The sequence below is a fragment of the Camellia sinensis genome, chromosome 6 (assembly GCF_055761805.1).
Source record: "Camellia sinensis isolate YWXY chromosome 6, ASM5576180v1, whole genome shotgun sequence".
Classification (NCBI taxonomy): Eukaryota; Viridiplantae; Streptophyta; class Magnoliopsida; order Ericales; family Theaceae; genus Camellia; species Camellia sinensis.
This window is the reverse complement of record NC_138966.1, coordinates 122,313,149-122,330,606: the sequence shown is the minus strand read 5'-3', so window position 1 is coordinate 122,330,606 and position 17,458 is coordinate 122,313,149.

Sequence of the window (17,458 nt, the reverse complement as noted above, 5' to 3'; positions counted from 1 at the left end):
AGGTTCAAAGAGACAATCTAATTGCGTGTAACGGGTGAGTCACTACAGAGGGAAATGCTCCTACCCATTCCTTTATACAGTGATACCCTATGGGGTGGTTAAGCTGATGCTTTTAATGACCTAAGTGCTATGAATAGTCAATTATGTAGGTCACCTATGTGAGTGTGAAGTAGGGCCACTTCTTTAATAATTGACGAGGCTGAATTCTTTAAAAACACTCTATGAACCAGGCTAGTGTTCCAGGGCCAAACTGGACACACCAGGGAGAACAAGAATAATGGTTGGAGTGACTCCTGTGTGAGGTCTATTGTCTCAATTTACATAAACGGCAGAATAGTTCAAGACATCACGATCACGTTCACTGGTCAGCCAGTAAATCCAATAGGCTTTTACTATGAAAGGTTCAAGGCTAACAACTATCTTTTCTAGTGCAGGGTTATTCTATGTGCTCTCTCTCAGAGTCTTTGTTGTTAAGCGTTGTTCGTTTTTCTTTATTTGGCCAATTTTATTCATGTGGGGGATTGTTGGAAAATAATGGGTTTTCAGTATCTTTAATTCGAAATTAAAGTGGAACCTAACAGCCAGTTGAGGTAGGTCTGAATAGTTTTGTATTCTCTTAAGTGAGAAGATTGCAACACAAAAATAATGAGTTGAAACCATTGAATTATGAATAAGAATTGTCTCATAAAATGGGCATCAATAAAGTTAGGTTTAGATTTAGACTTAATCTTGATTTGGACTGGGCCTAAACTTATACTTGTGTATATGCTAGGTTTGGTCTTAGACTTGGACTTAAACCTAGTCTTAAGCTTTGGGCGGAACCATGCTGGGCTTAGTTTGTGCATGTGTTTGAGATTGGGCTTGGATTGGGTTGTAACCCAACACCCGTATCCATGTTGTAACCCATCTAGTTTAATTCTCAAAACTTATGTATTATATACACATTATGATTTATATAATGGTTTTGAAGTTTTAAACCTTTGTAACTCTATCCCTAATGGCTAGAGTTGATGACATTTGATGGCCCTATTGATGTTAGCCTTTATGGTTGAGGCTCTCCCCAACTAATGTAAATAGAGGGCTTTCTCCTCTAACTTAGTAGGTTGTTTTTAGAGAGGTTTTGTGACGGAAAATGAGATGATGTTTTGAGATAAAAAGTTTGAGATGATTTTTTACACCGAAGAAAATTTTTCATATCTTTTTTTGTTAGCATCTTCTTTGGTTCTTGTTAGAGAGAGTGCGTCCATTGTCCAAAGTTATTCAGAAGGTGCTTCTGTATTAGCTGGTTTCAACCGTCGTATCCTGGGAGACAAACACCGGCGTACCTTCATCATCCATTGAGAGGCGGTGAATCTGTTTTAAGGAAACTATAGTATCACACAGTTTTTGGTTTGCTTCTTTGCTTATTATTTGTTCTTTAATTTTTTAGAATTTAGGTTATCTCAACAAGTTCTAATTTTTAGTTATCTATGTTAATAATTTGTTCTTTTAGTAATGTAATCTAATTTATTTATGTATTTAGTTGTGCCATTTATTATGTATTTCATCCTTTAATAAACAAAAAATCATTTTGTCATTTCTGTTTAATTTATTTTATATATTTTTCTTGTATTATTATGAAAAAATACCAACAAAATATTTGTGAATAAATTTGAAAAAAAAAATACCATTGAAGATATATATTATAAAAAAAAAGGGCTAATAAATCAAACCAAAAAATCAATAAAAAAATTATGATAAAATAAAAATATAGTTGTCGTTTATTTTTTTGAAAATATATGCAATGAAATAAAAATATTATAATTATTGTATCGACATAATTTTTTTAGAGGGTTTTATAAAATAAATAGTTCGAGTTATTGAAACGGATCCCGTGGTAGATGTTTTCTCATAAAATGTCAAAAAATCAACAAACTGTACAGAAAAGTTAAATTTTTTTTTTCTCTCTATTTCTCACATGTTCTTTTGTAAAAACCTAATGTCATCCCAAATATATTAGATTTTTTTACCTCATATTTTAACCAAACATTCAAAAAGTTAAATAGCCAAAAAAGTTACTAATTTTTCATTCACTTCTTTTATATATTTTAACATTTGCATTCTAAAAAAGTATATATATGTATCACAGTTTTCTTTTTACTAAATATCTCTTTTTAAAAAGTGAGAATCATAATGTTTTAATTATAGAATAAAGCAATAAATGAAGAAACGATACTGAAGAACTATAAAAAAAAGTGAAATTATGAGTTTTTTTTATTTGTTTGGTAAGTTTTTGTTTCGTTTTTTGAGAGAGTTATTCGACTTTTGTTTGGTGTGTCAAAATCAAACAAAATAAAATAGTCCGGAATCACATTGCCTAATAAAAAATATATGTCTGGTAACCCACTGTCGAATAAAAAATACATTTCCGATAATGCAAGGATGAACGTTTTAATTTGTTTGGTTATTCATTACTGTGCATTTCTAGTTTTAATTTATATATATATATATATATATATATATTTTTGATTGGGAGGATTATGTTTTTATTCATTACAGCAATGCAAGTACAATTATCCTGCTACTGAACATCCTGAATGACACTCATCTGTTAGTGGATTATTTGAGGAAGAAACATCATTGTTATTTGACATGTCAAAGAGTATAGTGCGACCAAAAGAGATATTAATTACATTAAAACGAACGGATGCCTTTAATGCGATAACAATAAAGAAAGTCTACAACACACGTAAAGTGACAGGTGGCTGGACAAAATTTATTTTAGTTCGGCAACATGACACTAGAGTAATCTACTTTGTATATCAATATATTACCGAACAGTTACTTCACAAATGAGCCCCAACTAATTTCTTGTTAAAGTAAAGTAAAATTATCTAATCAAATGCCAACAAATGGCTGGAAAAAATTAGTTTGTTTGATAACACAGCATTAGAGTAATTTAAATTCTTTAGCATTGTATTACCAAAAGCTATCGGTGTAAAGAGACAAAACTGAAAGAATTTTGAAAAGTTTTTAGTTTAGGGTTAGTTTTGGTAATATAATGGGGGTAATGAGAATCACATTTTTTTTTAATGGTATAAGGAGGTAAATTAATAGTGTAAGTAGAATCACTCGCTCAAAACTCTTACCTATATGGAGCTTAGGATTGGACATCCAAAAAAAAAAAAATTTCCAAAAAAATTATAAATCAAATCATCTCAATTTTTATGGAATTTAATATATTTTGTTTATTTATGATTTTGACTATTATTGGATATTAATTAATTTTCTCAAATATTAAAAAAAATAACTATATACAACCCTCGTGATGAGAAAAAATAAATAAACATCATATAAAATATCTGTTGGAATTATTATTTTTATAGACTTATTTTGGGTTAACTTTGAGCCTAAATTTGGATGGGGCCAACACTTCTTTTGGGGTGGGGCCAAAGAGGTAACGTGTTCCTTACCGCATAGCAAGTCACACAGTAAAGACGGTTCGTCAAAACCATTTATAAGTGAATGGGAAGTTGACGTCGTTTTCGGGTTCGTGGAATGGACTATTAAAGAAGTAAGATGTGGGTTTTCTTGAAATGGTTATCCCACATTGGAAAGTTAAGAGAACTTATGTATGTGTATATAAGTTCTAAGTGGCAACACTAGGGTTGGGCCCCAAGGGGCACTCTAAGTTTGTAGAATGAAAGAGTTATGGACAAAGTGGCCTTTGGTTTAAACCACCACACACGCACGCCACCGTCGCCGTCCGACCGGTTGTGCCGAGCCCAAGTTGGGTTATGGTTCGAGTAGGTTCTCATATTAATTTTTTGGACAAAATTCTTGCGAGAAATTAATTCAAATTTCACGCCAAATTTGAATTCTAATTTCTGTCCAAACAAGTCTCCTCCAGTCCAAATTTCCAACAATTTCAAACTACTTTTTAACAGTTTTAAAACTGCCTAGCAGTTATAGACATATTCAAACTGCCAGTAGATTTGTTCAAAATTCAAACTGTATCTGTTCAGGTTTATTGCACATATTCAGTTCTTTTTCATACCTGTTCAGATCTGTTCAAACTTCCACCAAGTTGCCTATAAATAGAGATCATTTCTAGCAATTTTTCATATTCAAAAAATTTATTCTCTCTCATTTTTGCACTCTGTTTCATTGTTCTTCATATTAGTTGTTTAGGGAAAAATTCCAAGAGTATAGAACACAGGTTTGGTTCATCGTGCAGATTGTTTGGAGTGCTACTACAATCTGTGTAGATCATTGTATCTTAGGAGATAAACACCATTTAACTGTAAGCACCAGAGCGGGGCAAATTTATCTTAAAGACAGAGTGTCACTGTAGACACCCCATTTTTGACCGACCTTGAGACTCAGACGTCACCAGTTGAGCACTTGGTGATATTGCATAATGTGCTCGTTCAGAAGTTTCAGAGTCTTGGCTGCGAGCCCCGCCTCCGGATTTCCGAACCCTCTTCTGTGCCTTGTCTCGGTTTGCGAACCAGACTCGGTTTTCTCTGTTTCTTTTCCTGAGGGAAGGGAGAGGTCCCGTAGACTATCTCTCAGTGCCCGTGGGCTACATTTGGTGGCCGTAGGCCATTTTTCCCAATTTGGAGCCCGGTTTCCGGTTTTCGGAGCCGTCAGGCCGTGTGCCTCGGTTCGGGACCGCCTAACCATCTCCGTTTGCTCTGATTTTTGGCATACATCTTATTTTCTCCCTTTTGAGGGACACTGGGGTCTGAGAAACCCACTTCGTGGCCGAACGCCACTTTCGGTGTTTAACGGGCAGTTTCCGGGGCCCCGAACTGCGTGTTTTGGCCCCCGAACATTCGTTTTGCATCGGTTTTCGTTCATTTTTGGCAGGTACCTCTGTTTTATCACCAGGAAGGTCACTGAAGGGTGGGAGGCTAGTAATTGTTGCAGCAACCAGTTATCTCTCCTCCGGAGCCTCCCGGCGCCCGTTTTTCCAACTTCCGGGCTAATGTTGAACACCCTAGGGGTAGTGTTGCCAACTTTCAACCACATATCTGTGATCTACACATCTGGGAGGCCACTAAAAGTTGGTGGCCGGCCATTAAGGTCACCTGACCCTTTTGACCCCTTTCTTCCGGGCTAATGTTGAACCCCTTGGACCTTTTTTCTTGAACTTTGAACCACATATCTGTGATGTACACACCTGAGAGGCCCCTAAAAGTTCATGGCCGGCCAGTAAGTCAACTTGACCCTTTTGACCCCCTCTTTTCGAGCCATTGTTGAACCCCTTGGGCCCACTTTCTTGGAACTTCAATTACATGGTTGTGTTGTACACACATAGGGCTACCTCCCCAATATCTGGCCGGCCAGAAAAGCTTGTTGACCCTTTTGACCCCTAGCTGGCCGGCTAGGGGGTGTGGCCGGCCGGCCACCTCCAGCCAAAGTGAGAGGCCGGCCGTGTTCTTCTCACTGTACCCTTTCCAGCTGTGGGGCAATATCCCCCAGATATTTTCTGTATCCGGGGGATATTTTGGGAGAGAGTTATGCTCTCCAATTCACCCCCTTTTACACCCCTTTCTTGACCATATAGCCAGCTGAGGGTCTTCTTCTTGAGGGTTAGAAAAACTTTTCTTCAAAGCTCCATAGCCACCTCCATCTTCTTCTTCTTCAATTCTTCAAAAAACCCTAAGTCCATAACCTTCATTCCTTCTACACCACCAAGCTCTACCACCACCATCTCATTTCCAGCAGCAAGAAGGGATTCTTGAAGGCTAAAGAAGCTGCAAATCCATCCAAGAAGCAACAAAAATTCGAATCTTCAAGGGTAAGTTACACTTTTACCCTTTTGACCCTTTTTCTTGATCCATTTCTAAGCCTCACTTCCTTTTTGTTTCAAGCTCCGGCCCTAACTGAAAAGGGCCATCTTTTGAGCTCATCTTCACTTCTCATTAAGGGCTCAACCCTGTTTGAGCCCTCCATGATACACTTGCTTCATTGACCATCTTGTATGTCATAGTTTTGCATGCTATTTTTGACCCATGAGCAATTTATTTTCGAGCATGTTGTAAACTGATATAAGGCTTATTTTGAGCCCCTCTTCAACATTGGAGAATGGCTCAACATTGTTTGGTGTCTCTATGTGTCACTTGTAGTTATATCCCTTATTTGGCCCCATTTTTGCATAAATTAGTAGCCCTCTTTGCTTCTGTTTTTGGACCTTGGTCCGAACTGAAAGTGGCCTTGTTTTGGCCTATACTTCATGTTTCATTCACACTTTTTTTCTGTTTGGTGATTATTTTGTATACTTCATGTTTTAGCACCTTTTGAGCCTCATTTTGCATCATATTTTTAGCATGTTTGTATACTGATTTTGAGGCTGCCATATACTGTAAATGTTCATATTTTTGGTCCATCTTCAGTGTTGTAGAAGGAAATTTTTCAGTTTGGGTTTTTCTTATACCACTTGCTTCATTACCCCTCTTTTGGCCCCTATTCTTGCATGCTATTTTTCCCCTACCTATGCTTGCTGTTTGGCCATGTTTATAACTGTAAAAGTGCATCTTTTGGGACTGTCTAGCTTCTGTCTTTGCATTTCATATCCATATTGTGCATGTTTGGCATAGCTATAGGTCATTTCGGGTGCCTAATGTTGCATTTCGGGACATTTCCTTGCATTTCATGTCATTTCGCCTCATTTCGGGACTGTTTTCCCCCATATTTTAGTGCTGAAATTCCATTGGCATGCTTGCATATCATTTTTGCCACATTTCATCACATTTCATCATTGCCTCGGTTTGCGTGCCCGTGTGCACGCATTTCGAGGCACTCCGTTTTTATCCGTCGGCATCTCATGTGAGTGCGGCTGAGGCTCTCTCATGTTAGTATAAGTCCATTTGTCAGTTTCCATGTCATTTGCATTGCGTATGCATTGCCTCGGTTTGCGTGCCCGTGTGCACGCATTTCGAGGCACCTCATTTTTTGCCATCGGCATCTCATGTGAGTGCGGCTGAGGCTCTCTCATGTTGGTATAAGCCCACTTGTCATTTCCATGTCATTTCATCACATTTTAGCATTGCCTCGGTTTGCGTGCCCGTGTGCACGCATTTCGAGGCACCTCATTTTTATCCACCGGCATCCGATGTGAGTGTGGCTGAGGTTCACTCATGTTGGTATAAGCCCACTTGTCATTTCCATGTCATTTCATCATATTCTGTCATTGCCTCGGTTTGCGTGCCCGTGTGCACGCATTTCGAGGCACCTCATTTTTATCCGCCGGCATCCGATGTGAGTGTGGCTGAGGTTCACTCATGTTGGTATAAGCCCACTTGTCATTTCCATGTCATTTCATAGCATTCTGTCATTGCCTCGGTTTGCGTGCCCGTGTGCACGCATTTCGAGGCACCCTATTTTTATCCACCGGCATCCCATGTGAGTGTGGCTGAGGCTCACTCATGTTGGTATAAGCCCACATCATGTTTTCATGTCATTACATTGCATTCCGCCATCGCCTCGGTTTGCGTGCCCGCGTGCACGCATTTCGAGACACATATCATCGCCTCGGTTTGCGTGCCCATGCGCACGCATTTCGAGACACATATCATCGCCTCGGTTTGCGTGCCCACGCACACACATTTCGAGACACATATCATCGCCTCAGTTTACGTGCCCGCGTGCATGCATTTCGAGACATATCATTTTCTCGGTTTGCGTGCCCGTGTGCACGCATTTCGAGGTATCTCATTTTCATAGCATTGAGTATGTTAGGATTGTATCTTAGTTGCATTTCATGCATATCATGCATATTGCATCGTGTCTGGAATAAGAGTTAGCCCGGGCACGGGAAACGAGGTACATTTCGTACTCCGAGTGACGGAATGTGTCTCAATTCCCCAGTCACCGACACTCCGGATTATCCATGATGGAGTTAGGTTTTAGCTGTAGTTTCATGTGCATTCATCCTATATTGAGTTGTGCATTTCGACTCCTCGGCCATCATGTCTCGGTATGCGTGATTGGTGGCACGAGGATCGAGACATGCATATATTTGTGCAAATACATTGCTATGCCCCTTTTCTGCTCTCTATTGCAGCAAAACGAGGAATCAGCAACTTTTTGGAACTTGGCACGTATTTCAAGAACATGTGTAAACAGAGGCTAATCGGGGCATTCCGGTGGATTTCCGCGCAAGACAGTCCGGACATGCATCATCCACCAGAAGCAAGGCAGTCCCTGGCTTGCACGCCAGTTTATTTGCTTTCTAGTTAATTCATTAATTAATTAGAATTCTGTAATATTTTGGACTGTAATATTCTTTTATTTTGGGGACTGTAATATTTGGACTGTATTATTTATTCGGACCCTCCGAGTGAGGGCACAACTGTAATTTGGACTGTATTATTTATTCGGACCCTCCGAGTGAGGGCACAACTGTAATAAGTGTGCGTGAGTGTGATGTATGTCTTCCAACCCCACGTCTTTCTCCCTTTTATTTATCCGCTTATGATGGTTAGATTAGGGCATGTTTAAATTAGCATACAGTATGACAGCATGTTTGCATCATTCATCTGTTTTGCATGCACCGGGCTCGGCGCATCATACTAACTGCATTGTATTTTCAATTCCAAGTTGAATACATGTTAGTTGTAGCATTTCATATGCCATCTTAGAATAGCCGAGCCTACTATAGTTGCATTTTGCATGTGTTGCATTAAGCATTTTTGTATACTTAGGATCATGCATGATTTCTAATGTAGTTCCTATTTTGGCTTGGAGTACTCGGTAAGTTCTATGCTTTAGCATCCTCGCATGCGTGTGAGTGACTGCCATGAATAGCATGCTTACCATGAGGCTATGTGCTTATGTGATATATCTGCCTGAATGCCTGTGGGTGAAGGTTGAGTTGTTTAGATTGGAATAAATCATCGACTGTTTGTTTTAAGCCCACTAGATAGTGGCAAAACCATCTTTTCTAAACCCACCTGCGGGTGGTAAAATCTGCATTTTAAGCCTACTTGCGAGTAGCAAATCATCTTTCAAATAAACAAGCATGAAATGTTTTGTTCCAATTCGGGCGATCCAGTCTATACTTATATGCTGTGTGCATCACATAGTAACCTAGGCTAATAACCGGAATAAGAACACACAAAGTTTTCAAAAATAGATATCACGGTTAGTAGAGGCCGATCTTTGATCGGGCGAGCGGGGGTGCTCACGAAGTGACCTTCCCCAATCGTACCCAAGTTCCCGAGCCGAGGCAACTTTGGTGATGACGGACACGTGGCCTTTTGGCACCGAGTCAAGGTTTCCTAAATTTCCCAAAATAAAATATTTAGGTGGCGACTCTGTATCTGGCAAAGCAGTCCATGTTTGGCACTTCTTTCAAAAATCTGTTTTCTCAAAACGATTTGCCGGATTTGGACTCTTTGGTTCAGATTTAGAACCGTGACAACAAAATCGAGTCCGAGCTGTAGCGAGGTCCCCCGCGGGCTTGTTACAGTCACATACTCAACTTGATATTTTTGTACTTATTCGGTTTGGTAAATAAATTATGTAAGTAATTTATTTTTATTTGTTTGATTTGGTTTCAAGTTATTTTATTTTACACAGAAGATTGTTTCAACAATCTTAAGGCAGATTAGAATTATTCTGTTTATACAAAAATTTTCTTTTATTTCCTGTTCTTCCTTTCTTCTTCTTACAGAAATTATTTTTCTATGCTTATACAAAATAATATTCTGGTTGAAAAAATAAATAATAGTAGTATACTGTTTATTTTCTTTGACAATTAGTAGTAATATACTGGTAATCATTAATAATTTAGAATATTTATTTGTGAAGTTGGTCAGAAATTAATTTTGGCTTTCAGAAATAATTTTTGAGGGTTCATTAATTAAAATTCTATTTTTAATGTTTTAATTTTTGACGTGTTACAGAAACATTTTTCTGCGTGGAATTAATTTGTTTAAATAATTTTTTTTTTTCAAATTAATTAGAAATAAAAGTTACAATTCTTGTTTCTTTTATTTTTATAGAATTAAATTCTGTGTTTTTGGTTGAATTTTCTGTGTAATATAAAATTCTAATTATAATTTTGTTTTGTAATTTAGAATTCATGACTACTGAAACTAATGCTCAAACCAATAATGGTATGGTGACTGCCATTGCTCCAATCCCTTCTCCTGTTGTGACTGTGCCAGTCAATTACGGTGAAAAATTAGAGAAGTTCTTAAGAACTAATTTTAAAAGGTGGCAGCAGAAAATGATGTTCTATCTTACTACTCTAAACCTAGCGGCGTTTGTTCCGTGAGAATACTCCTACTCTAAACGAGGATGAAACCGACTGATAAGTGATTGCTGCAGTCGGTACTTCGAAACATGCTGATTTTCTTTGTCGGAACTACATTTTGAATGGGCTTGATAACACATTGTAGTGGTGTTTGGGAAGCCAAACTTGGGCTAAAATAGCCATGTCACAACAAAGGTGGCTTTTTTAGCCACATGGGGACAAAACCTTCACAGGTACAGCCCAACAGCTAATGCCAAGGTCAATTTACGAAATTACCCCCACATGTTAATTTTGGGCATCACCATCAACTGCAACACACAAAAATTAATATAAAAAAAAAAAAACCTTTTCCCAAAACACACCTTTTCGTAAATTTAACAAAGAAAGTTGAAAAAAAAAATTTAAAACATTTTTTTGTTTTTTGTTAAAATATTTTATAAAAATAAATTCAAACTCTATTTATAAAAATATTTTTAAATATTTTAATTTTTTTGTTATGTATTTGGTTATTTTTTGAGTGTAGAATTGTGAAATTAGTATGGAGTTTCGAGTTATGTGTTTGGTTATGAGTTTTAAAAATAATTTATTAATTAAGTTTTATTTTATGTGTTTGGTTACGATTTGAGTGTAGAGTTGTTTTTTAATTTAAAATATTAACATTTTAAATTATTTAAATTTTTTTGTTAAAATAATTTTTTGAATATTTAAATTATTTAAATTTTTACAATTTAAATTTTTTGAATATTTATTTTAATTTTTTGCTTATTAAATTTTTTAGATTATTTACATTATTTAAATAATTTAAAATAAAATTAAAATTAAAATTAAAATTAAATTAAATATTTAAAATTAAATTAAAATTAAATTATTTAAAATACACAGGACAATAAAATAAAACCTCACTTTTTATCATTTCACAGAAAATGAAATAAAAATTAAAATAAAAAACACATGAAAAAACCATTTGCAAAAAAAAAAAAAAAAAAAAAACCTTAAAATGAAAAAAACATAAATTAAAAAAAAATAACGAGAAAAAACTTAAAAAATGAAAAAAAACGTAAATTAAAAAAAATAACGAGAAAAATATGCCTCATTCAAAAATATTTTTTAAAAAAATATAAAAACATAAATTACCATTCGCGACGTAATTTAGAAATAAATAAAACACATGAAAACTCATTTTTGAAAAATAAAAAAAAATTATTGTATACCAATAAAAATAAAAAAGAAAAAAAAACATAAATTAATGTGAGTGAATAAAAAAATGACAAAATCGTAAATTTAAAAAAAAATAACGACAAAAATACACCTCATTCAAAAACATTTAAAAAAAAACATGAAAACATAAATTACCATTCGCCACGTAATTTACAAATAAATAAATAGAAAAGTTATTGTATACCAATAAAAATAAAGAAGGCAAAAAACGTAAATTAAAGAACAAGAACTAATTAATGTATAAAAAAAAGGACAAAAACATAAATTTAAAAAAAAATTAAGCAAAATATGCCAAGTCCAAACCCAAAATAAATAAAAAAAAAAAAAAAAATGTACGCAAAATATGCCAAATCCAAACCCAAAATAAAAAAAAAATTAAGCAAAATACGCCAAATCCAAACCGAAAATAAAAAACTTAAAAAAAAAATTAAGCAAAATATGCCAAATCCAAACCCAAAATAAAAAAATTAAAAATTAAAAAAATTTAAAAGCAAAATATGCCAAATCCAAACCCAAAATAAAAAAATAAAAAATAAAATGTAAGCAAAATACGCCAAATCCAAAATAAAAAAATAAAAAAAAAATTTAAGCAAAATACGCCAAATCCAAACTGAAAATTAAAAAATAAATAAATAAATAAATAACATTTAAGCAAAATTTGCCAAATCCAAATCCAAAATAAAAATAAAATAAAATAAGCCAAAAAGGGCATATTGGTAATTTAACAAGAAGACACCTCATCAAAAAGCCAAAAAACCCAAAAAGTCCTTCCAAAACCAGGCTTTTTAGCCCCAGGCTAAAATAGCCAAAAAAGTCAAAAAGCCAACCCACTTCCCAAACGGAGGCTGTACAACGTTTACAGTCCTATTAAGGCAACAAATGAACTTTGGGAGTCTCTGGAGAAAAAATACGAAACAAAAGATGCTGGCTCGAAGAAATTTGTAGTAGGAAAATTTCTGGACTTTATGATGGTTGATTCTAAGACTATGATCAGCCAAGTTCAAGATCTCTAACTCATTCTGCATGACATTCATACAGAAGGCATGTCTCTCATGAATCCTTCTAAGTTGCTGCCTTAATTGAAAAATTACTACAAGGCTGGAAGGAATTCAAGAAATACCTCAAACACAAGTGCAAAGAATGACTTTGGAGGAATTGATTGTGCGTTTGAGAATTGAGGAGGACAACCGCAATTCAGAGAAACGGGCTGGTAAGCATCCAATAGAGTTTAAGGCAAATGTGGTGGAACATGCTCTAAAAGCAAAGAAACGAAAGTATTCTGGAGAAAGTTCCGCACAAGGCTCTAAAGGAGAGGAAACTAAGAAGTACAAGTTTAATGGCAAATGTTACATCTGTAACAAAGAGAGACATCCGGCCAAAGATTGCCGTAGCAAACGCAAAGGTAAAGGAAAATCAAGCAAAAAGCCTGCTCAAGCCAATATGACCAAAGTGAACAAAATTTCCAATGGTGTTAAGGACATAAATCTTTCTGCAGTTGTTTCCGAAGAAAACCTTGTCGGAAATCCTAAAGAATGGTGGGTGGACATTGGTGCTACTCGCCATATCTGTGCCGACAAAGAGATGTTCACAACTTATTCTATAGTGGATAACGGCGAACAACTTTTTATGGGCAACTCCTCAACTTCTAAAGTTGAAGGACAATGAAAGATTATTATAAAGATGACATCTAGAAAGGAACTCACTCTCAACAATGTACTGTATGTACCGAACATTCGCAAGAATCTAATCTCCGGATCTCTGTTAAGTAAAAATGGGTTTAGGCTAGTTTTGAAAGTAACAAATTTGTACTTACCAAAAACAGAATGTATGTAGGAAAAGATTAGATGTCTGATGGCTTTTTCAAACTAAATATAATTGTCACGACCCAAACTTGCCCCTTTAGGTTTAGTGACGCAATTGGCCAGTAATCCTGGGATTACCCAAGGCCTCTTAACAGAATAACAAACATATAAGGGGCTGTGGAAGCAATTATTCAAAATACACGGTCCATAAAGCTGTGAAGACATACATGAGACAAATAAGTTTTAAACTTATATAATGTCAAACTTCTATAAGACTTGTATCACCATACATATAGTGTTATAAGGGACTTAGCCTAGCGTACAGATAAGCAAAACAACCAACAAAACATCTTCATGAGGTTCGCAAAACTTGACTACTCAAAAGGAACCTCGTTAGGAGGCACAATGGTTAGCTGACACAAAACACTCTAGACAGTAACTTAGGCCTGGTCACGCACCTGCTCACCTACATACATAATATAAATAGTGAGCGGAAGCCCAGTGAATAATAACAAAGTAAAGGGTTTAAATGAATGATGTCCATAACAGATTCAGAAATCATAGTTCATATAAAAAACAGATGTATATTCATATTCTTATTCAAACTACATACAGAAATCAAAGTTCATGCTTAATCATACACGGTACATCCATTAACATTATCATGCTTGTTAGTTCCATAAGTAACCTCCAGTACTGAGAAACTTGTATCATACTTGAACCACAATATTATTGCTTCCCCGGAAAGGGCCTTGAAACCACGGTATTGTTACCCCCGGACAAGGGCCTTGTACTTGTAAACCACGGTATTATTACCCCTAGGCAAGGGCCTTGTGCTAAGGATGCCACGCATACTTGCCAGAAATTGGACATTTATTCATTGATACAGAACATAGCATTTTAAAAAACTGATCATTTCTTGTCATATCATATAAGAAAATACTTCAACGTGAACATAGCTTTACAAAGCTATTACACATAGATGGCTCCACTTGCAAAATAGACAAGTCAAACAATTTGTGGCGCATGGCCTACACACACATAATGAAACACACACTCGGTTAGTACTAAACTTCTTTCGTTCCTTAATGTGTTTCTAGGTCTTAACCTTTTATTGAGCCCTAATCATGGCCTAGGAATGTCTAGGATGAAATGTGAATGCCAAAATGTACTTTGGAACTCTTAACAAAACTTGCTAAAAATAGGGGTCACGCTCAAGTGCAACTACCCTCGCTCGAGCAGACATGCAAACATATAAGGGGTCGTTCGAGCGTAGATTCCCTCACTCGAGCGGTCTGTAAATTTTGCAAAAGCGCTAGTTATGTGAAATCTCCACTCGATGGCCACTCGACGGTCGCTCGAGAGTGAGACTGAGGTTCCCGTTCGAGCGAGCACAACTTATGTCGCTCAGGCGGCCTGCAAAATGTGAAAACTTCTGGAAGCTTGTATTTCTCGCTCGAGCGAACTTCTAGTCGCTCGAGCGTAAAGTGCAAGATCACAGGATGGTCCCTCAAGCGCAGATTCTGCCGCTCGAGCAGAAGTGCAAAATTTGAAATTTCCATATTGTACTCCCAAGCTCCAAACTCGAATTACACACTTCAAAACTCATCTTTTTGGGCCAAAATTCTAGAAAACACTTAGAAACTTATAAAATACTATGATTTGAAAATCATTTCACTAAATCAAGGCCCCAAAGCATGCCAATTGACCAAATCTCCAACTTGCAATTATGAATATGCCATGAACATGACATGCATGAAGTACTTTGAGCTTAGGCTTTCCAAAACATGATCAATTAAGGTCAAATGGTCAGAAATGTGATGAATTCTCAAAACCAAGTCAAGATAGACACATGCATGTGAAAATTCTTTAGAAATCTACTCAAAATGCCATGATATATGCATGCATGCAGGATATGGTTCAATTCTCATCATTTCTAGCTCAATTCTTGTATTATCCATCACAATTCTCTAGAGTTCATGTCTTACACATCATAATTGTACAATCTAAAGGTTGAATTCTTACCTAGGCTTGTCAATGATGCTCTAGATGATCAATTGTTAGAAGTTCCAAGCCAAAATCTGTAAGTTCTCTAACAATCTTCTTAATTGAGCTCAAACTCCTCTTTTCTCTCTTTCTCCCACATTTGGTTTCTGTGTGTAAGCTCAAAGATGTATTGAGATGAAGAAAAAGAATGAGTAGAGGCACAATAGGTGCCTTGTATAGGCTTAATTAGGAGTTGGCTAATTAGTTAGCATTAATTATTCTAATTTAATCGTTTCGAATTGAATTTAATTAATCCTACCATAATGTTCTAAAAATCCTAAATAGCACATAAATCAAATCAATTTCATGATTGGATGCCGATAAGGCCTTCAATTCGCAAGAAGAAACAGAAATGCAAACAAATCTTTATACGATAAACAGATATAACCACAACAATGCGACACACACGCACATGCAATTAATTGAGAATTTCACCTTAATTACTGATTAGGCTAATTTAATCACAAATTAACATTAATCAAAGGTCGGGGTTGTTATAGTAATAACTATTGTCCCTTCTGTTATTAATAATAATATATCTTCTTCTTACTTACTTGAGTCTTCAAATTTATGGCATACTAGACTAGGACATGTTAATTATGGATCTTTGTGTGGATTAATTAATATGGAATGTTTACCTAAGTTTGACATTGATTAAATCATAAATGTGAAATTTGTGTTAAGGCAAAATTAACTAAAACTCCTTTTATTTAATTGAACGAAGTCTGGAGCCACTTGAATTAATTCATAGTGACATTTGTGATTTCAAATCAATTCAAACTAGAGGTGGGAAAAAATATTTTATCACTTTCATAGATGACTATACTAGATACAGTTCTGTTTATTTAATTCGAATCAAGGAAGAAGCTTTGGAAGCTTTCATTCAATATAAGAATGAAGTTGAAAATCAACTTGGTAAGAAAATTTTAAAAAACTAAGAAGTGATAGAGGTGGTGAATATAAATCACATTTTGGTGAGTTTTGTAAAGAACATGGAATAATTCATCAAATCACCGCTCTTTACTCACCTCAGCAAAATGGAATTGTTGAAAGAAAAAATAAGACTTTAAAAGAAATGATGAATGCCCTGTTAATCAATTCTAGTTTACCTCAGAATTTGTGGGGGGAAGCGATACTTTCTGCTAATTATATACTTAATAAAATATCCCGAAAGAAAGTAAATCAAAAACCTTATGAAATGCGGCATGAGAGAGTACCATCCTACAAATACTTAAAAGTGTAAGAATATTTGGCTAAAGTGGCTATTCCTAGTCCTAAAAAGACTAAAATAGGTTCTAAAACTGTTGATTGTATATTTATTGGTTATGCCAAGAATACTAGTGCATATCGGTTTTTGATTCATAAATTAGAACATTCCGAAATACATGTAAATACTATTATTGAATTTCGGAATGCATCATTCTTTAAACATATATTTTCAAATAAGATTGGACAAGAGACTAGTACTAATAAAAGATCTTATGATGCTATTACTAGTCATGACCAAGGACAAGATCAAGAACAAAAGCAAGAGATAAATCAAAATGAGAAAGAGAAACCTAGGCGTAGTAAACGTGCTAGAACCTCAAAATCTTTTGGTCCAGATTTTCTAACATTTTTGTTAGAAAATGAGCCTTTAACTTTTAAAGAAGCTATATCCAGTCCTGAGGCTTCTTTATGGAAAGAAGCTGTAAATAGCGAAGTTGAATCCATCCTGCAAAATCACACTTTGGAATTAGTAGATTTGCCACCAAGTTGTAAACATCTTGGGTACAGTGGATTTTCAAAAGAAAAACGAAAGCGAATGGATCAATTGATAAGTATTAGACAAGAATTGTGATCAAAGGATATAGACAAAAAAAAGGTCTTGACTACTTTGACACATACTCACCAGTTACTAGAATAACATCTATTAGAATGTTAATTGTCATTGCATCTTTGAACAATTTAGAAATTCATCAAATGGACGTGAAAACAACTTTCTTAAATGGTAAGTTAAATGAAGAAATTTTCATGGAACAACCAAAAAGATTTTCTATTCTAGGGAAACAAAAGAAAGTGTGTAAATTGGTTAAATCACTATATGGTTTAAAACAAGCGCCAAAACAATAGCATGAGAAATTTGACAAAGCAATGATGTCAAACG